This window comes from Gavialis gangeticus, unplaced genomic scaffold (genome assembly GCF_001723915.1).
Source record: "Gavialis gangeticus isolate Ggan-Ray unplaced genomic scaffold, GavGan_comp1, whole genome shotgun sequence".
In the NCBI taxonomy this organism is placed as follows: Eukaryota; Metazoa; Chordata; order Crocodylia; family Gavialidae; genus Gavialis; species Gavialis gangeticus.
The window spans coordinates 144,438,602-144,456,119 of NW_017729022.1; the positions used below are offsets into that span (position 1 = coordinate 144,438,602).

A 17,518-nucleotide genomic window follows, 5' to 3' on the forward strand; every position below is an offset into this window, starting at 1 on the left:
ACGCTTACCTGTAGGGGAAAGGTGGAGCCCGTCCCATCCCAGCATGGGATAGCATCTGATAGCATCTGATAGCATTTGATAGCATCTACTGTGACTCTCTGCACTGAGGACTAGTGTAGTATGACAAAGATATATAGTATGAAAGCCTCATAGTTTGGTTGTTTATGAGAGAGCAAAACACTGTGAAAAGATAACTAACATTACAAATAGAGACATAATCATGGATATTTCTTGAAATAGTCCCTAACACTTCAAAAAGGTGGGGTGGAGAGAATACCTCTTTCTGGTAAAGAGACAGTGGAAGGGAAATTGCACAAAACTCAAGTTTTAACCCCATCACAACCACTGCCAAATTGGCAACCATGGTAATACTGTAACAGTTGTGATGGCATGAAAGATTGAACTGTGGAATTTTCTAGAAGAAAGTGAGCAATCCTGAGAAATGGACTCTGTCCCTCCTACATGCACCTGAACATGAATGATGCATGCCCCCAGTAGCTGGGGGGGCATGGTGGTGGTGGGAGCATGGTGGCTGTGGCAGGAGTGTGGTGGCGGTAAGTGGGGGAATTCCTGCAGATGCTGCCAGCACTGTCAGCGGCAGAGTGGGGGGTGGCAAGTGCAAACCAAAGGTTGGTGACCACCCGCAGCCACCACCGGTAGCAGTGGCAGCGGCCAGTGGGGATCGTGGACCACCCTTTTGTAGGGGGTGCACTGCCATGCTCAGGTGGTGCATGTGCAGCTGGATGCACCCCTTATGCATCACCCCTGCACCTGAGAGCATTCAGTCATGGTGATCCCATGGTGTGGCAGGGAAGACTCTGGAGGAAGACTCTGGAAAGGATTCATTCTGCCTTTCCAAAACAAGGTGTGTGTCTTATTTGGGAGCATGCAATGTGCAAGAAAAATATGGTATACTGAGGAGAAGGCATCCTTTCTTTTTCCAGAGGACAGTAAACCAAAAGGAAACAGATAAATCCTGATGTTGTGAACTAGCATCTTTAGCAAGGAACAGCTTAGAATCCAATCACATTGGTTTCTGAGGAGAGCTAGTTACAGAAAGAACTGAAAGTCTTGTGAAATATAACATTTGAAGCTAGAGGTGGTCTGGGTCCTTTTTTTTTGTAATTCACTGAAGAAAGGGAAATAGCATCAGCAAAGGGGGATAACATTCATTGTCTGGCGTATACTATTTCGTTTTCCCAAGTTACACCTGATTAGAAAGGAAAATCAGTACACTGCTGCAACCTCACTCTGATATTTAAAACAAACCTTAGCAATTTTCAAGATAAACTATGCTTCACTTAATTAAGAGGAAGGCAGACTGATACATAAAGGGCAAAGATGTGTCTGGGAAAGAGGGAAGAAGCTGCCTGGCTGGTAGACTGAGAAGCCTTGAAAACAGACAGATTTTAAATGCCTGCTCAGCTGCCTATGACCAAAGGATGGCAAGATAGAGAACATTATTTATGAGGACAATAACATATTATAACATATCAAAACCAAAGTAAACCTAGTTTATTTGTAGTTCATATAGAGTTTCAATCTAGCTATGATATCGAAGGCTACATATACATCTTCAAAGGACCTGATAAAATTCTCCTGGATTTATCTCTGGGTAGAATATCTTACCTAGAAATGCCTGAACAGACATTTGGGTGAATCTGATATCTTTTATTAGACCAACTTAAGTAGTTGGGAAAAAAAATTCAGCAAGCTTTCATGTTCAAGATCCCTTCATCAGGCTGAGGAAGTTTCAGCAGTTGATGTGTGCTGTTTCTGGATGCAATGAAAAGTAAAGAAGCCAGAGGCTGGGCTGGTATGCATACAAGACAGAAACAAGGAACAAACTACAATGTTATTGACCAAAATATTTGTAATTATATTATGGCTGTTTCCCATCATGCCTTAAGTTGCATGTATGGCAAGGCATCAGGTTACTGCCATTCACTCCCAGGCACCAAGTGGCTCCCATGAGCTCCTGAGGCTGGAAGAGCTAATCAGCTGACTGGCTTCTACTTTCTGATGGAATCATGATCCCTGGCTTCCCTTGCACTGCCATTAGACACAATTAGGATCTGATCTCCAATCCCACAATCACACCTCCTTCCATGCATGATGGGAAGCAAGATAGTTGGGATTGGGCATCAGATTCTATGCCGCCTTTAAGTGAACATCTGCCCCAGGATCAATGTCAATCATAGGAACTACTCTAACATGTTAAGGCCAGTTAGTCTAACATGTTGAGGCCTGAACTGGCTCCAGGAATGAAAAATAAGATGCTATACAGCCTGCTTTGCTCACCCATCTTGGGTGTTGTACGAGCCCTAATTCTCTGATTCTATGTCAGAGTGCCTGTGCTATCTCAGATGCATTGTTCATATTACCTGCTCTTCTGCTTTTGATGTTCCATCTTCAATGCACATACTTGCTGGCTGCGTTACTAGGGTGACTTCGAATCTATTTAGAAAAAAAAGCCTGTAGCAAGTTAAGAAGTATTTGGCTTTCTTTATATAACTGCCTATTCATCTCTTTCCTGTTTCTTGTTTCCAGTTTTTTCATTAACATTTTTTTCAGTCCAAGCAGCCAGAAGCAGTGTGAGCAAATAAAAATACAAGGTAGTAGAATAATCCTAAATGACCAAGACACAATATAATTAACAAACATGTATTCTTGAGTTGTTACTGTAAAAAATACCACAGTGTGTTAGCTGCCTTTATCCCATGAAATCTAAAGAATTTTCTTAATTTTTTTATAAATTTCAGTTTGCCAGAGTAAGTAATCTGTCACAGGTATGGACATTTCTCTATTACATTGAAATGGTTTAGCACATATGACCAAATCCTAGAATATGTTTACCTTCTTGCGTCAATCAAAATACAGTTTTTCATTTAGTTTTCCTCTATCTAATAGCACTATTGTTGAGTCAAAGAAGGAATACTTGATCTAAACATAGAAATTCATAATCAGGTTAAAGGAACAAAGTGATGACAACAGATGACTTTGTGTGTAGGTTATTTTTATTTATGTTAAGGTTGAATGCCAGGCTAGCTATAAGATCAGCTCCTGGTTCCCAGCAGTTAGAAGTTAGTTTGATTCAGGACAGCCAGTGAAAAAAGCAGATGAAGTATTAAGCTACTCCTCATTTTGAAATTTTTGCACTGTCTACAAGTTAAATCTGAATATTAAAAGAAAACTCATTAAGTTTTACTAATTTTATCAAAGATAAATCTACTTGACATGTAATTAACTTAAAATCGCACAAGCTATAAGTGTACAATTGTATTTTACTACATTAAACGTCTAATGAAGTTTATGCAATGTGCATTTAATTGGTATTTAAATATGTAATTGGAGTAAATTGCAATTAATAGCAAAAATTGTTAATTGTTAAGTCCATGTTAATTAGTATCTAACTCAACAGAGTGAAAAGGTTGTATATGGGACTTTTATGCAGAAACAAGGTAGTTGTATGATCATTTTTCATTACATCTAAGATTTTTATGATTTCTCTGTATTTGTCATTTATAAAGTCTCCACGCTTCATCTTAATTAACTTTCATATTCTGTGTTCACAATAAATTGTATATGTACAGTTTAGCTATTGTTATTGGAAATTAAATTACGGACAGAATGCTTTCTCTCTTCTCAGCATTTGTAGTATGTGTTTTAGATGCAGATATATTTGAATTCTGCATTCTTTTTCACTTCCCATCCTAATTATTTATTGTTAGGGGAGGCTGTTGAAGAGTTGCTGAATTCTGCCCTAACACAGTATTTAGTTCTGACAAAAAAATGATGGCAATGAATAATGATTTTCCTTTTTTACCTTTTGGCATATTCTATCAGTCAGCTGCAAAATTTGGAACATGAAATGATGTTTTTGCTCCTTAAAGATGGCAATGAAACAAAACCAAACCAATTACCTTTGTTTTCAAGAGCATGAAAGTCTATTTATATAGGGAAATGGAGATCCATTTTCATATATGATTTATTTTGACTTACAAATGGTTGGGGCAAAAACTGGGCCCAAAGGAATGTCATCTGAGTTCTTGAAAACAGGATGAGCGTACCTTTGTCACTACCTGGGCATGTCTACATATGCACTTTAATGAGCATTAGTCTATTTTAGTAGCATTAAAGTGTCACTTTAAAAAAACATGCTTTTTAGTTTTTAACCCATTAGAATAGGTTAATCCGCATTAAGCTTTACTTAAAAACTATGGGCTTCTATATAGATGAAGGGAAGTTGCTCTGATGCGCTCTAAGTACAGTGTATCAGAGCAGACTTGATTAATCAAGTCTGCTGGAGCATGGTAATTACTGCATTCCAGCAGACTCCAGGGCCATGTGTAACAGCATCCCTACACTGAAAAATGACAGCAGTGTGCTTTAACCTAAAGCTTGTTTGACAAGTTTTTGTTCAAAGCGCCCTGCTTCCATTTGTCAGTACAGGGATGCTGACAACATGATGGTCCAGGAGCTTTAATTAGAGTGTCTTTTGGAGCTGCACTAATTAAAGTGCTCCTCCTTCCCCCGCCTCCCCCCCCCGAGCACTTCTATAAATTCATGGGGCATTTATACATTAAAACAAGCTTATGCACATTTTCCTAGTACCTCACAATGGAAATACTAGACTTAATGTACATTAACTAGAGCACATTAATGCATGTGTAGATGCACCTCTGTGAACCAGATTTCACCATAAAAAGGCTGATTCTTGGAATACATTTGCATTATCTACTTGTACTGAAATACTGACCCCTATCTAAAATAGAATCTCAAAGTCACTGTACGTAATAAAAAGAGCCACAACTAGGTTATAGGTAGCGCCTGGTTTAAATGACACTAATAGCATAGCTCAATTGTAGCAAGGAGCTCCATTTTCACACCCAGATCATAGCACCCCCCACACCCTCTGGTTGGCAAGGGGGCAGATTTAGGGCCAGATTTAATTGCAGCAGCAGAAGCCTTTCTCCCAACGCCTCTGATTGCTGTTAAAAAGCAGCCTGCCTCCCTGCTTCATTGGAAAAGCCAGGAACAGCAGCCCAGGGAAAGGGGGGAGATGTTGTAAAAGGGGCAGGGGGAGGAGAGAGCTTTGGAATGAGTAGGGGAGGGGGGTCTGTTTGCTCCTCTGGGTGGGAAAACTGGGGCACGGGGGGGCCAGGGGCAGCTTGGGGCTGCCTTGGCAGATGGCCCTGACACCAGATAGGGGAGGGGCTGTTTGCTCCTCTGTGCGTGTTCTCTCCCCCATCCCTGATCCCCAGTGCCCCAGTCTTCCCTCCTGGATGGAGGGAGAGAACACATGCATGGGAGGAGCGAATAGCTTGTCCCCTACCTGGTTCCAGGGCTATATATGAAGACAGCCTCCCAGGTGCTCCCAACCCTCTGAACTCCAGTTTTCCATCACAGAGGAGCAAATAGTCCCTCCCCTAATCATCCCCAAACTCTTTCCTCCCTGTGTCCCTTTTGCAGCCCCTTCACCCCTCTCCTGGGCTGCTAGGCATTTACTGCTGGGTAGGGAATGCTTTCCCCAGCCTGCAGCAGCCATCTTGTTGCAACAAAATACTAGGATATGGCTGCTTGGTGGGAAACTCCCCAACAAGTGGCCATATCCTGGCATTTCATTGCTAATTGCATTTTTCATGAAAATTACTTAATTTCATGATTTTCATGAAAAATGGAAAATTACAATTCAAATCAGGACCTAGTTATTAGGCGGTACATTGTTGTGTTATCAAAGAAACTGTGAGATACAATAAACTCTATCATATTCCCTACTAAGAAAAACATAATAAAATATTTTATTATGTGGATATGAACACCTAAAGCCTAAAATACATTTATGGGCATAAATACATACATGCATATCCTGACATATTAACAAGATTAAATAAAAAAATAAAAGGAAAACAAATCTTACTGTGTGTAAAGTCACACATTGATAAACATTCCCAGGAAGGAGGGAACTTGAATAATAGTTATTTTCTCAAGAGGAGAGGATCCATAAAAAGATTTCAAACTGTGGAATCAGATTTCAGGCTTTAAAGAGGTTCCTGTTACCTGGTAAGCAGAATAATCATTCAATCCCCCCAAAATAAAACAATTCCTTCAACATTTGTCCCGAAGCTGAGATTCTTTAAGACCATCCTCTTTCTAAGGGAAGAGAGAAAAAGGAAACAGCACAGACATGTTTATGTACTCACATGAAATAAAACCATACGAATGTTCAAAACAGAAAACAGATGGTAGATCCCAGGAAAGCCTAATTGTGATTTAGTTCCCATTATGTCGGGTGCTTCATGAGCATGGGAGAAAGACCATCCTTGCCCTGAACAGTTTTTACGTCAAGGAGCATTACTCAAACCAGAATTAGAGAAACGGGCCGCGTTTACATGAGACATTGACTGCGCAGGAGCTCATTACTACAATGCAGTAGCATCGTGTTGCACAAAGCACGGTGCAAAGCTACTGTACAGTAGTAATGAGTTACTGCACAGTCAGCATCACCAAAGAGCCATTCAGGGATGCTACTGCGCAGTAATGCCGGTTATGACACAGTCATTTAGTACTTGTATATGCAAGTACTAAATGACTGTGCAGTAACAACTGCACAGTCAGCATCTCATGTAGACGCAACCACAGTGGCCTTAAGAATCAATTCCTTTTCTGTTTCCCAAAACCTACCCAACCCAGAGTAATTCAGTACTATTTTGTATCAGTTACCTTCCTTTCTTTACTGCCTCAGCTGTAATGGCCAGGGAGTTTGGGAGTTTCTTTCATTTCCTTTTGCTCCCCACCCGCTGTCCCTGCAGGATGACACACAGGTCCCAAAGGACCTGCCATGCCCTTTCCTTCCCAACTCACCCAGACCAGAGATAAGGGAAGGCTCTATGCCTCGACTGCCCTGTGTGGGCACCTAAGGGTAACCACAGGCTTACCCTGAGGAGGTAATTAGAGGTGTCCTGTACTCTTGTTTCATCATAATGAATAACTATTGACAAATAAAATTGGCTTACCTTCAGGGGAAAAAAAAGTTCCACAAGTCTTCAGAGTAATATTAATGAGGTTACCTATATTGTTAACCACTTGAGAAAATGTGAATATTTGAACAGCTCTCCACTATATCAAACCTAATTGTGATTTTGGTCCCATTATGTTGGTTGATGCATAAATATGGCAGAGATATTATCCTTGCCCTGAATGGTTTTTACAGCTAGGGGCATTATTGGCTTTTTGGAGAGGCAGGTCTCAACAATATTCAAAGAGACCCATGCATGCTTGATAGCAATGCCCATAAATACACATCAGCTATCATGTTTACATCTGATTGACCACACTATTGTACTTTTGGGGGCCATGTGATGCATATGTGTTCAAGAAGACTAGATGGATTGCAAAGACAGAGAATGTTAGTGAGAAGAAAGTGACTATGCATGGGAAAGATACCCATCATAACTACTCGTGTATGTGACCCCTTTGCATCTGCTACTCAGAAAGTTCAAAGAAACCAGCAATAGTACTTGTTTTACATTTCTTATAATGAAATACATATCATTTTCCAATATGCTGTTTGTAGTCATCTACTTAAATCACACTGGCCATTGACTGCTTTCAGGCAGCCAGCACACTGGTGATGACCAATTTCAGGGATTTTTCACACCAGCACCTGCCATTTTTTTTTTTTTACTCCCCCTCACACTGCTCGTCGGCTGAGATCTGAGTGGCATCTCTACCCTTTTGGCAGCTGCAGGTGTGTTCAGTGCCCAAAAATGGTGGCTGAAAAAAAAAATCCTAGTAAGGGTGCAGAGCTAATCTGAAGTGCAGGAGCTGGCAGATGGAGGGGGTGAATCAGGAGTAGGAAGGGGAATGACTGTGGGGCACATAACTGATATAGAATGAGCTGCAGGCTCCTGATACCTGCTCTCCCACCTCTGCTGGCTCCCACCACTTCAATTTAGCTCTCCCAGATTTGCACAGCCTGCTCCAACCTCCCTTCTCCCACTAGGCATAGCCATATTCCCCAGGGCTCCAAACTAGCTTATCACTGCAGCCCTACCAGACCAGCCAGTTCAACCCCCCTCCACCCACCCCGGTAGCCTAAGTAAAAGCACATTCACATTCACACCTCTTCCTCTTCAGGTGTCCTTCTGATTCTCAGTGCCCATTAATATTGGGGTTTTTATGGTCAGATCCAGCCTAACATTACATGCTGAACAGAACAATTTGCCACCATCTGCATGAAAAGTGCCTTCAGGTTACTGTTTCATGTTCCATGGCAAAAATGTGCGTGGCCTTGTGTACTGCCTTCCCACTCATCTTGATCTTAAATTCAGCAGCCAGCTTCACTGTGCTTCATTCACTATCTCTTTAAATCCCTTTGGTGTCCCATGCTGCCCAGTGATTGGGTTAATCAGCACTCTGATTGGCTGGATCACTGAGCTTAGCTGTACTTTCTGTGGGGTCCCTGTGCTGTTGGAAATGGTTTCCTTTGCTCCGTGCTTGCTGTTGCTCACTTCTGATAAGTATTTCCGCCCCCCCCCCAGGTGATTTTGCATCATTGCAGGCAGGAAGGGTTTTTCCCTATTCTTCAAGTAAAGTGGGGGATTTCCTGCTTTCCCTGAAAAATGGAAAAATTCGATTGAAGTACATCCCTACCTGTTTGTAATTAATTTTATTTCTCAAAATACCTCATGGACTTTATCCCCTCTTGATTTTTCTTCCACCATCCTTGGTTCTTTGAACATCCTTGGTTCTTTCATTCACAGTGTGTTTGCTGTGAGCCCTGGATTTGGGGCACCTTGTTTTTGTGGCCCCAGGAGCAGAAAGGATACACACACAGCAACATGCCTCCCATTTTTGCTTTGCTCAAATGGAAAGAAATGCTCTGCACCTGTCCAATACTTGAGCTGGCAAAAGCAAGGGACCCATCTCTAGCCAGCTGTGTAAAAGTAGGAAATAATGGTGCCAGAAAAGCCATTGCACAGCTAGAAATGTAGAAAAAGATTGCTGACATTCCCTCACTGCTTTCTGCTGCCACACTGTTGCCTTGCTCTTTATACTGAGTTGGTATTACACCTTTTCTTAATTACAGAGCATTGTACAATAAATACAACTCTTAAAAGGCAAAATTAATAAAGTCATATTTTCCCAGAAAAGCTATAAGTCCTCCCCAAAGTTACAGCAATATAATTATGAATTCAACTAGAGGGGAAAAAATGAAACATTTTTAAACTGCCCATGTCCTCCACAGATCCTGCTGAGACATGCAAATTCATGTCCTACTGCAATCAGCCTGAAATGGTAACATTTTACTGCTTCCTTTAATTAAGAAATGGTAAAACAAATAGCATAATATCCCTTTGGGCCCTATTACCAGAACATTTACAGACCCTTTTCACAGATATTTGCTCCATGTCATGCTACAAATCAAGCATAATGCTTAATTTTCTTGCTTCCCTGTATTACAAAAGTGTAATGTGCGGCACTGAGGTAAGAAACAGAGTTTATCATCATGAACCCAGGATTTTGAAACAGCCAGCCTACACACACGTATACATTTTTCTAGACATCCTCTCTCAGCCTTGCAGCTAGGGCAGGATATAAATCTAAAAAAAATAATTAATAAAACCTGATGATTCATGACATGAGTGTCTTGTACTGGTACAGGAATGGATGAGGACACAGGAATGAATAAAGTACTTGCAAGCTTTTTAAATGCTGACAATTAAAGAAAATACTTCTCGGCAGAATAAAATAGAAAGGTTAGTTCTACATACGTGCAATGCAGTTCACAAAGTGGTGCTCAATTATGTACTGATTATTAAAACACCTAAAACAGCTCTTTGTGTATACTATAAGATAATTGCATTACTTCAATCCACATATTTCTGTGTGCTTCCTCTTGCTATCTGTATCAAAACATAGTATGATGTGTAATGATAACTCTATGTGATCCATTACCATATATTTTTGATGGTTTTTTGTGTCCTATTCCTTTTCATCTAGTGAGCTGGCCAACTAATTTCTAGAAGCCTCTCCTACACCTCCCCCATTTGTAGGTCCCTGGAGCAACATTTAGGGACCATAATCTTTGGGGCTGTTATGATAAGCAAGTACAAAATTAATCCAATTTCTGTATTTTCATATAGTTAGTGCAATTATAAATATTGTATATTAAATAATTGCACACAATCTTAATGACAGGAGGAGCAGTTGTGTGTGTGTGTTTGCATAATCACTTCTCCAAAAACCAGGGAAAAAAGCATTATTTTACACGTATGTAATCATGCCTTTTTCTCCTTTTGAGGTGCATAATTTTTACACAGTTTATACATTTTGACAGGAATCATTATATGATTTTACAAAGTCCTGATATTAGAAGAGTAAAATGGCTATGGCTGTGCATGTTTGTGTGGACTTGCATACATGTGCATACATGTACAGTTCATGAATTATACTTTTTATTTCTTAAAGAAAAAAGGAATAGCTGCTAGTACATTTCTAAAAAAAAAGGCCATTAAGCATTGTATAAGGGATTATACAGGGTGCAACTACACATGCAATTAATTTGAAGCAATAAACTCCAGAGCAGTTTGAGCCAGAATAATCTACTCCCAGGTGCAGTGTCTATGCCTGGGACAGAAGCAATTTGAGCTGGGGAAGAGCAGTTTACACCAGGCTCTAGGTGGAGGCCCAAGGTTGGGGCACAAAGGTGCTGAAAGTATAGAGTCATGTGGCTAGGCAGTAGGCAGGAGTCTGTTTCCTTGCTGGCTGGGCTGACTGGGCACAATTTACACCCATGATCAGCACCTACATGTGTGTTTAGTCCCTGACAGTACCGGTGTTAATTAGTTTACTGAGGCCTAATACCACTGCAGGTATAGACAGTGGGCACATCTCCATGTGCCCTAATACACCATAGTTACTGTGCATTAAGTTTATTATCTGTAATAGCAGGTACTACTTCAATGTGCAGTAACTAGCACTACTGCTCTGTAGCGCCGGTACCTGTCTTTTTAGTGACACTAATGCAATAGCACAGCTTTTGCCTTGATGTGCTCATGCATAGTAGAATTAGTCTACTGAGCATTTGGCGTCTTGTGTAGAGATGCCCAATGATGGTTTACTCTGCATCGAATTAGTCTACTGTGCAGGAAAGTGCATGTGTAGACACGGCCACTGTAAGTAAATTGAGAAGGAAGCTGAGATGGTTGCAATGATAGGCAGAGGTCCTCAACTTTAGGACAGCCAACTTCTGTAAGCTAAGGTTAGTAGGAGAGGCACTGGGGTCTTGGAGCTTCAATGAGATGGGAGTCCAAACAGTGGAAGCAAGGGGCTATCACCAAGGAGGATTACACCTCCATTGCTCGGGACTGCAGAGAGGCTGTTAGGAAGTCCAAGGCAGAGATGGAGCTAGGGCTAGCAACCAGAATTAAGAATAATAAAAAGTCCTTTTTCAAATACATAGGAAGTAAGAAGGCACAGGATAACATGGGGGCCCTACAGGATAGGCTTGGCAATCTGGTGATTGCAGCGAATGAAAAAGCTGACCTCTTTAATGAATTATTTGCCTCCATATTCCTGAACAGGGACTGGGACATCTCCCCCACTAGAATTGCAGATGGACCTGGGGAGGCACCGCCATCTCTAGGGTAAGGGATGACCTAGTTATGGAACTTATGAAGGGTCTGGATGTGTTTAAATCAGTAGGTTCAGATGCTCTTCACCCGAGGGTGCTGAGGGAATTGGCAGGTGTCACAGCAAGGCCCCTGGTATGGCTTTATGAGCACTCGTGGGACACTGGTCAGGTACCAGAGGATTGGAAAAGGGCCAATGTGGTCCCCAATTACAAGAAGGGGAGAAAGGAGGACCCAGGCAATTATAGGCCAGTCAGTCTTACCTTGGTCCTTGGGAAAATTATCAAGGAGCACATCTGCAAGGGCCCAGAAGGGGAGGTAATGCTCAGAGGCAACCAACATGGGTTCATTGAGGGCAGGTCCTGCCTGAGTAACCTGGTTTCTTTTTATGATCAGGTCACAAAGTCCCTAGACAAGGGTGTTGGGGTGGAGGTCCTCTTCCTGGACTTTAAGATGACCTTAGACACAGTTTCCCACCACATTCTCTTAAAAAAACTACATGCCTGTGGCACTGATGCCTACACAGTCAGATGGATGGAAAATTGGCTAGATGGTCACACCCAGAGAGTGGTGGTGGATAGGTCATTTTTGACTTGGAGGGATGTGGGCAGTGGAGTCCCCAGGACTCAGTCCTGGGGCCTGTACTGTTCAACATCTTTAACAGTGATCTGGATGTGGGTGTGGAATGCATGCTGTCCAAATTCACTGATGACACCAAGTTGTTGGATGAGGTGGGCACACTGGAGGGGAGGGACAGAATCCAGCTAGATCTAGACAAATTACAGAGGTGGGCATATGAGAATAGGATGCAATTCAGCGCAGACACCTATAGGCTGGGGAACACCGCTCTTGTCAACACGGTGGCGGAAAGGGATCTTGGAATCATTGTTGACTCCAGGATGAACATGACCCGCCAGTGTGAGGAAGCAGTCAGTAAGGCTAACTACACCTTGTCGTGCATCTATAGATGCATCACAAGCAGGTCCAAGGTGGTGATCCTTCCCCTCTATGCGGCACTGGTCAGGCTGCAGTTGGAGTACTGCATCCAATTCTGGGTGCTGCACTTCAAGAGGGATGTGGCTAGTATTAAGAGGGTCCAGGGGAGGGCCACTCACATGGTCAAGGGGCAGTGGGGCAGGCCCTACTCAGAGAGGCTTAAGGACGTGAACCTATTCAGCCTCCACAAGAGAAAGCTGAGAGGGGGTCTGGTGGCCATTTACAAACTCACCAGGGGGGACCAGCAGGAATTGGGGGAGGCTCTCTTCCCCTGGGCACCACCTGGGGTTACTAGGAATAATGGCCACAAATTGTTAGAGAGAAGGTTCAGGCTGGACATAAAGAAACATTACTTTACAGTTAGGGCTGCAAGCTCTGGAATGGACTCCCTAGTGAGGTGGTACTCTCTCTTACCTTGGGGTCTTCAAGAGGAGGCTGAACAAATATTTGGCTGGGATGATATGACCCCGGCACCCATTCCTGCCTGGGGCAGTGGGTAGGACCTGATGATCTGTTTAGGTCCATTCCAACCCTAAGCACTATAATACTAGATTAGATATTAGGAAGAACTACTTCATGGTAAGGGTGGCCAGAGCCTGGAATAGGCTTCCCAGAGAGGTGGTGCTCTCACCTTCCCTGGAGATCTTCAAGAGAAAACTGGATAGGCACCTGGCTGGGGTCTTATGAACCCTGCCATCCCCAGTGCTCCTTCTTACCTATGGCAGGGGGTCAGACTAGATGATCTGTCTAGGTCCCTCCCAACTCATTGATTCTATGATTCTATGATACTGTGATATTACCATATACTGAAGTGGTTCTATGGGACAATTTGGGCCATATTCTACTCCTTAATAGGTGTCTACAGCCTGCTATTGTGGTTCAGTAGTAGAAACCATGTATGCCACATGGGAGACCCAGGTCCAATTCCTGCAGGTGCATATAACTACAGTCTTTGAGGCACTGAACATCTGGACTCAGTCTGTGCTTTGGATTCAGTCTCAATGGTGTAAAGGGAAGGATGGATGATCTGCACAAGTTCCACTCCTATCTATATGTATTTATTAAAGGCATGGGTTACCTCTCACACACACACCATGATCGAGAAAGATCAACAGTTGCCCACTACTACAGTTGGAGATAGTTTAACATTGGAGTTAGTTACTTTACACTGAGGAGCACAGGTGTTCTAGAGACAGTTTTCAGAGGATATCCAAGAAAGAAAGGACATTTAGAAAGTGGGAGGAGGCGGCTGAGTGGAGCCAGGCCGGGTCTCGTCCCACCCAGGCCCCTACTTGGCCCAGCCCCCCGGGCAGAGAGAGAGGTAGGGGGGTACTCACCAGTCCCCCTCCAGTGGGGCAGGGTCCCCCAAATCCCAGGCAGGGCCCCCCCTTGCCCAAGAGCAGTTCGACAGCAGGCCCACCACACATGAGCGTAGTTTAAAAGGGCCTGCCAACAGCAAAAAAGCCTCAGTTAGGTACTCCAGAGTGGTGAAAGTCATGTGGGTGAAAGCCCGCTGCACTTCCACCCACCCAAAGCCCCGCAGAGACCTCCCAGCAGCTGCGGAGCCCCTCGCTGACCCCAGCACAGCCAGACTTAAGCAGGGCCTATGGTGAGAGGGGGTTAACCCTTAGAGAGTGGGAGGAGGTGGCTGAGTGGAGCCAGCCCGCGTCTCGCCCCGCCCAGTCCCCTACTTCGCCCAGACCCCCAGGGAGCCACGCGACTGGAGCCGCATGAACAGGCTGCACAAACAAGCGTGTTTGTCTGCCAGTGCATGAGTTAGCACAGAGTTCGTGCAGGAGGGTGTGCAGGAGGGCCCATAAGCCCCTAGAGAAGGTAGACTCACGCCCAGCCTGCCTACCAGCAGCATGATGTGGATGGGCATGCGCTGCACCCTGAGTGTCCCCCTGGGCTCTACATCCTCCCCCCCTCTGGCACCTCAGAGACCACCACCCAGATGGAGCCCGTGGTTCCTGGCTCCATGCAGACAGAGCCTCTGGCTCTTGGCTGGGGGGGTTGCCTGTCCCTTTTTCAGGCTCTGGGACCAGCTCCCCTTGTGAGGTCTGCTTCCTACTGGGGTCTTTGCGTGCCATCAGGGATTGTGAGCAGGAGATTGACTCCTACTACCAGGCCCTTCTCCCCTGGGAGCAGGAGGGTAGACCACAGTCTCCCTCCAGGACAAGGGAAGACTCTGGGACCCCCATTCTGTTCAGTCAGGGGGATGGACCAAGGTGGTCAAGGGCTTTAAGGCCTGCTGCACCAAAGCCCCTGCCCCACTGGAACTTAGCAACAGGTATGAACCTCTTGTAGCCCCAGCAGAGCCTGCTGAGTTGCCAGCTCCCGCAGGCAACACAGGCCCAACTGCAACTGCCATCCCGCTCTCCCCAAGACAAAAAGTAAAGTGTTTGTTGTGAGGGGGACTGAGGGGGTAATCTGCTGCCCTGACCCCTTATCCTGGGAATTCTGCTGCTTCCTGGGGGCTCGCATCTGAGACATTGCAGAGAAGATCCTAAGCTCCTCCAGCCCACAGACCACTATCCCATGCTTCTTATTCATTTGGGCACCAATGACACAGCTTGGAACGCTCCCAGCAAGGTCATGAGGTGCTACAGGGATTTGGGAGTGGGGATAAAGGGCATGGGGGCACAGGTGGTGTTCTCCTTGATCCTTCCAGTCTCAGGGTATGGGCTGAGGAGGGAGAGGAGGATCCACGTAGTCAACCAAAGACTGCGGCACTGGTGTCATCGGGAAGGCTTTGGCTTCGATGACCACAGCCCGCTCTTTGGTGAGAGAGGCAGGGAGATGCTGGGAAGAGATGGGCTCCACCTCTCTCTGCTGGGGAGGAGGGTCTTCTCAGACAGACTGCTTGACCAGCTCCACTGGACTTTAAACTAAGCCCGCTGGGGGATGGGGGGACTACTGCCACTGCTGGCCAGCTGAGCAACACTTGCAAAGCCAGCAGGCCAAGGCACTTAAAGGAGCCCACCCATGCCCCAGCCCTGGTACAATCTGTGGGCAAGGCAAGAGCCCCCAAGGGGACACTTGCCTGCCTGTACACAAATGCCAGGAGCTTGGGGAATAAGCAGGAGGAACTCATCCTCCTGCTTAACGCAAATAATTACAACATCATAGGGATAACAGAGACCTGGTGGGACTCCACCCATGACTGGACCATGGTTATAGAATGCTATTCCCTGTATAGGAGTGATTGAGTAGATAAAAGGGGAGGGGGCGTAGCTCTCTATGTTAAGGAAAGCTACGCATCCCTGCAAGCTGAGACTGGTGACCAGGGTGGATGACTGGAGACCCTCTGGGTTAAATTCTATGGGGAACATGGCACAGGGGACACAATGGTGGGAGACTACTACAGAGCTTGACCAGGAGTTTGCTTGGGAACTGGCTGAGGCCACATGCTCCAGAACCATGGCTGTCATGGGTGACTTCAATTACCCAGACATCTTGTGGGAGGATCACTCAGCAAAATCTGAGCGGTCACAAAGCTTCCTATCATGTGTGCATGATCTCTACCTGACTCAACAAGTCTATGGGCCAATGAGAGGTAAAGCGCTGCTCAGCCTGGTACTGGCTACTGGGGATGACCTAATCAGCGACCTAGTGATCAGTGGGAAGCTGGGTGATGGCGACCACAAGCTGATCATCTTCACCATCTGCCATAAAGCTGGCAAGTCAATCAGCAACAAGGAAGTCCTTCACTTCAGGAAAGCTGAATTTGACAAGCTCAGGAGGCTTGTCAGTCAGGCCCTAAGGGACCACGACCCCAGGGAGAGGGGAGTTCAAGAAGAGTGGTTGCTCCTCAAGGGAGCGATCCTCAATGCACAAGTTAATTCTATTCCATCTCAGAGGAAAGGCAGTAAGAGGGCACAGCAGCCCTCCTGGCTCTCCAGGGATCGAGCAGACCTTCTAAGGCTAAAAACAAAGGCTCACAAAGGATGGAGGACAGGATTCACCTCCAAGGAGGAATATTCTGCATTGGTCCAGTCCTGCAGGGAGCAAACCAGGCAAGCCAAGGCTGCAGCTGAACTCCAACTAGCCTTGAACATCAAGGAGAATAAAAAGTTCTTTTTTCAGATATGTGGGGAGTCAGAGGAAAAGCAAGGGCAACATTGGACCCCTGCTGAACCAAATGGGACAACTGACAACTGACGCCCAGGAAAAAGCCAACCTAATAAATGGGTACTTTGTGTCAGTCTTTCATCAGTCCCATGGGACACCCATGCCCACTATGGGACAGGGAGGTTCGGGTGAAGGAGATCCCCCACTCTCCATCAATGCTGACCTCGTGAAGGAACACCTTGAGAGGCTGGATACCTTCAAGTCAGCTGGCCCTGAAAATCTATACCCTAGGTACTCAAGGAGCTGGCCAGCATCATAGTCCAGCCCCTGGAATGGATATTTGAAAACTCCTGGCACTCTGCTGTAGTGCCCGAAGACTGGAAGAAGTCCAATGTGGTGCCTATCTTCAAGAAAGGGAGGAAAGTGGATCCCACTAACTATAGGCCTATCAGCTTGACTTCTATCCTGGGGAAGGTCTTAGAAAAGTTTATTAAAGGGGCCATCTTTAATGGATTAGCCAACGCCAACATCCTAAGGGATAGCCAGCATGGGTTTGTTGTGGGTAGGTCTTGCTTGACCAATTTCATTTCCCTCTACAACCAGGTGACCTATCACCTGGACAAGGGAGAAGAGATTGATGTCATATAACTTAACTTCAAAAAAGCCTTCGATCTGGTATCCCATGATCACCTCTTGGTGAAACTGGTTGATTGTGGCCTTGTGTCCACCACGATCTGCTGGCTGGGAAATTGGCTCGTGGTCAGACCCAGAGGGTAGTAATTGATGGAAGGCAATCATCATGGTGTCCTGTGACC

The 17,518-nt window shown here is 44.9% G+C and overlaps 1 long non-coding RNA gene across 1 annotated transcript in view; it reads right to left on the reverse strand.

Annotated features, from left to right (window-relative positions):
- LOC109297074 overlaps window positions 1-11,910 on the reverse strand; it is an 18,478-nt gene extending 6,568 nt beyond the window's left edge. Inside the window, exons 1-2 of the long non-coding RNA XR_002097190.1 lie at window positions 11,900-11,910; window positions 4,904-4,913 (exon numbers count right to left, since the gene is read on the reverse strand). This is a non-coding gene — a long non-coding RNA (uncharacterized LOC109297074). The remainder of the gene's footprint in view (window positions 1-4,903; window positions 4,914-11,899) is intronic.
- Window positions 11,911-17,518: the final 5,608 nt, after the last annotated feature.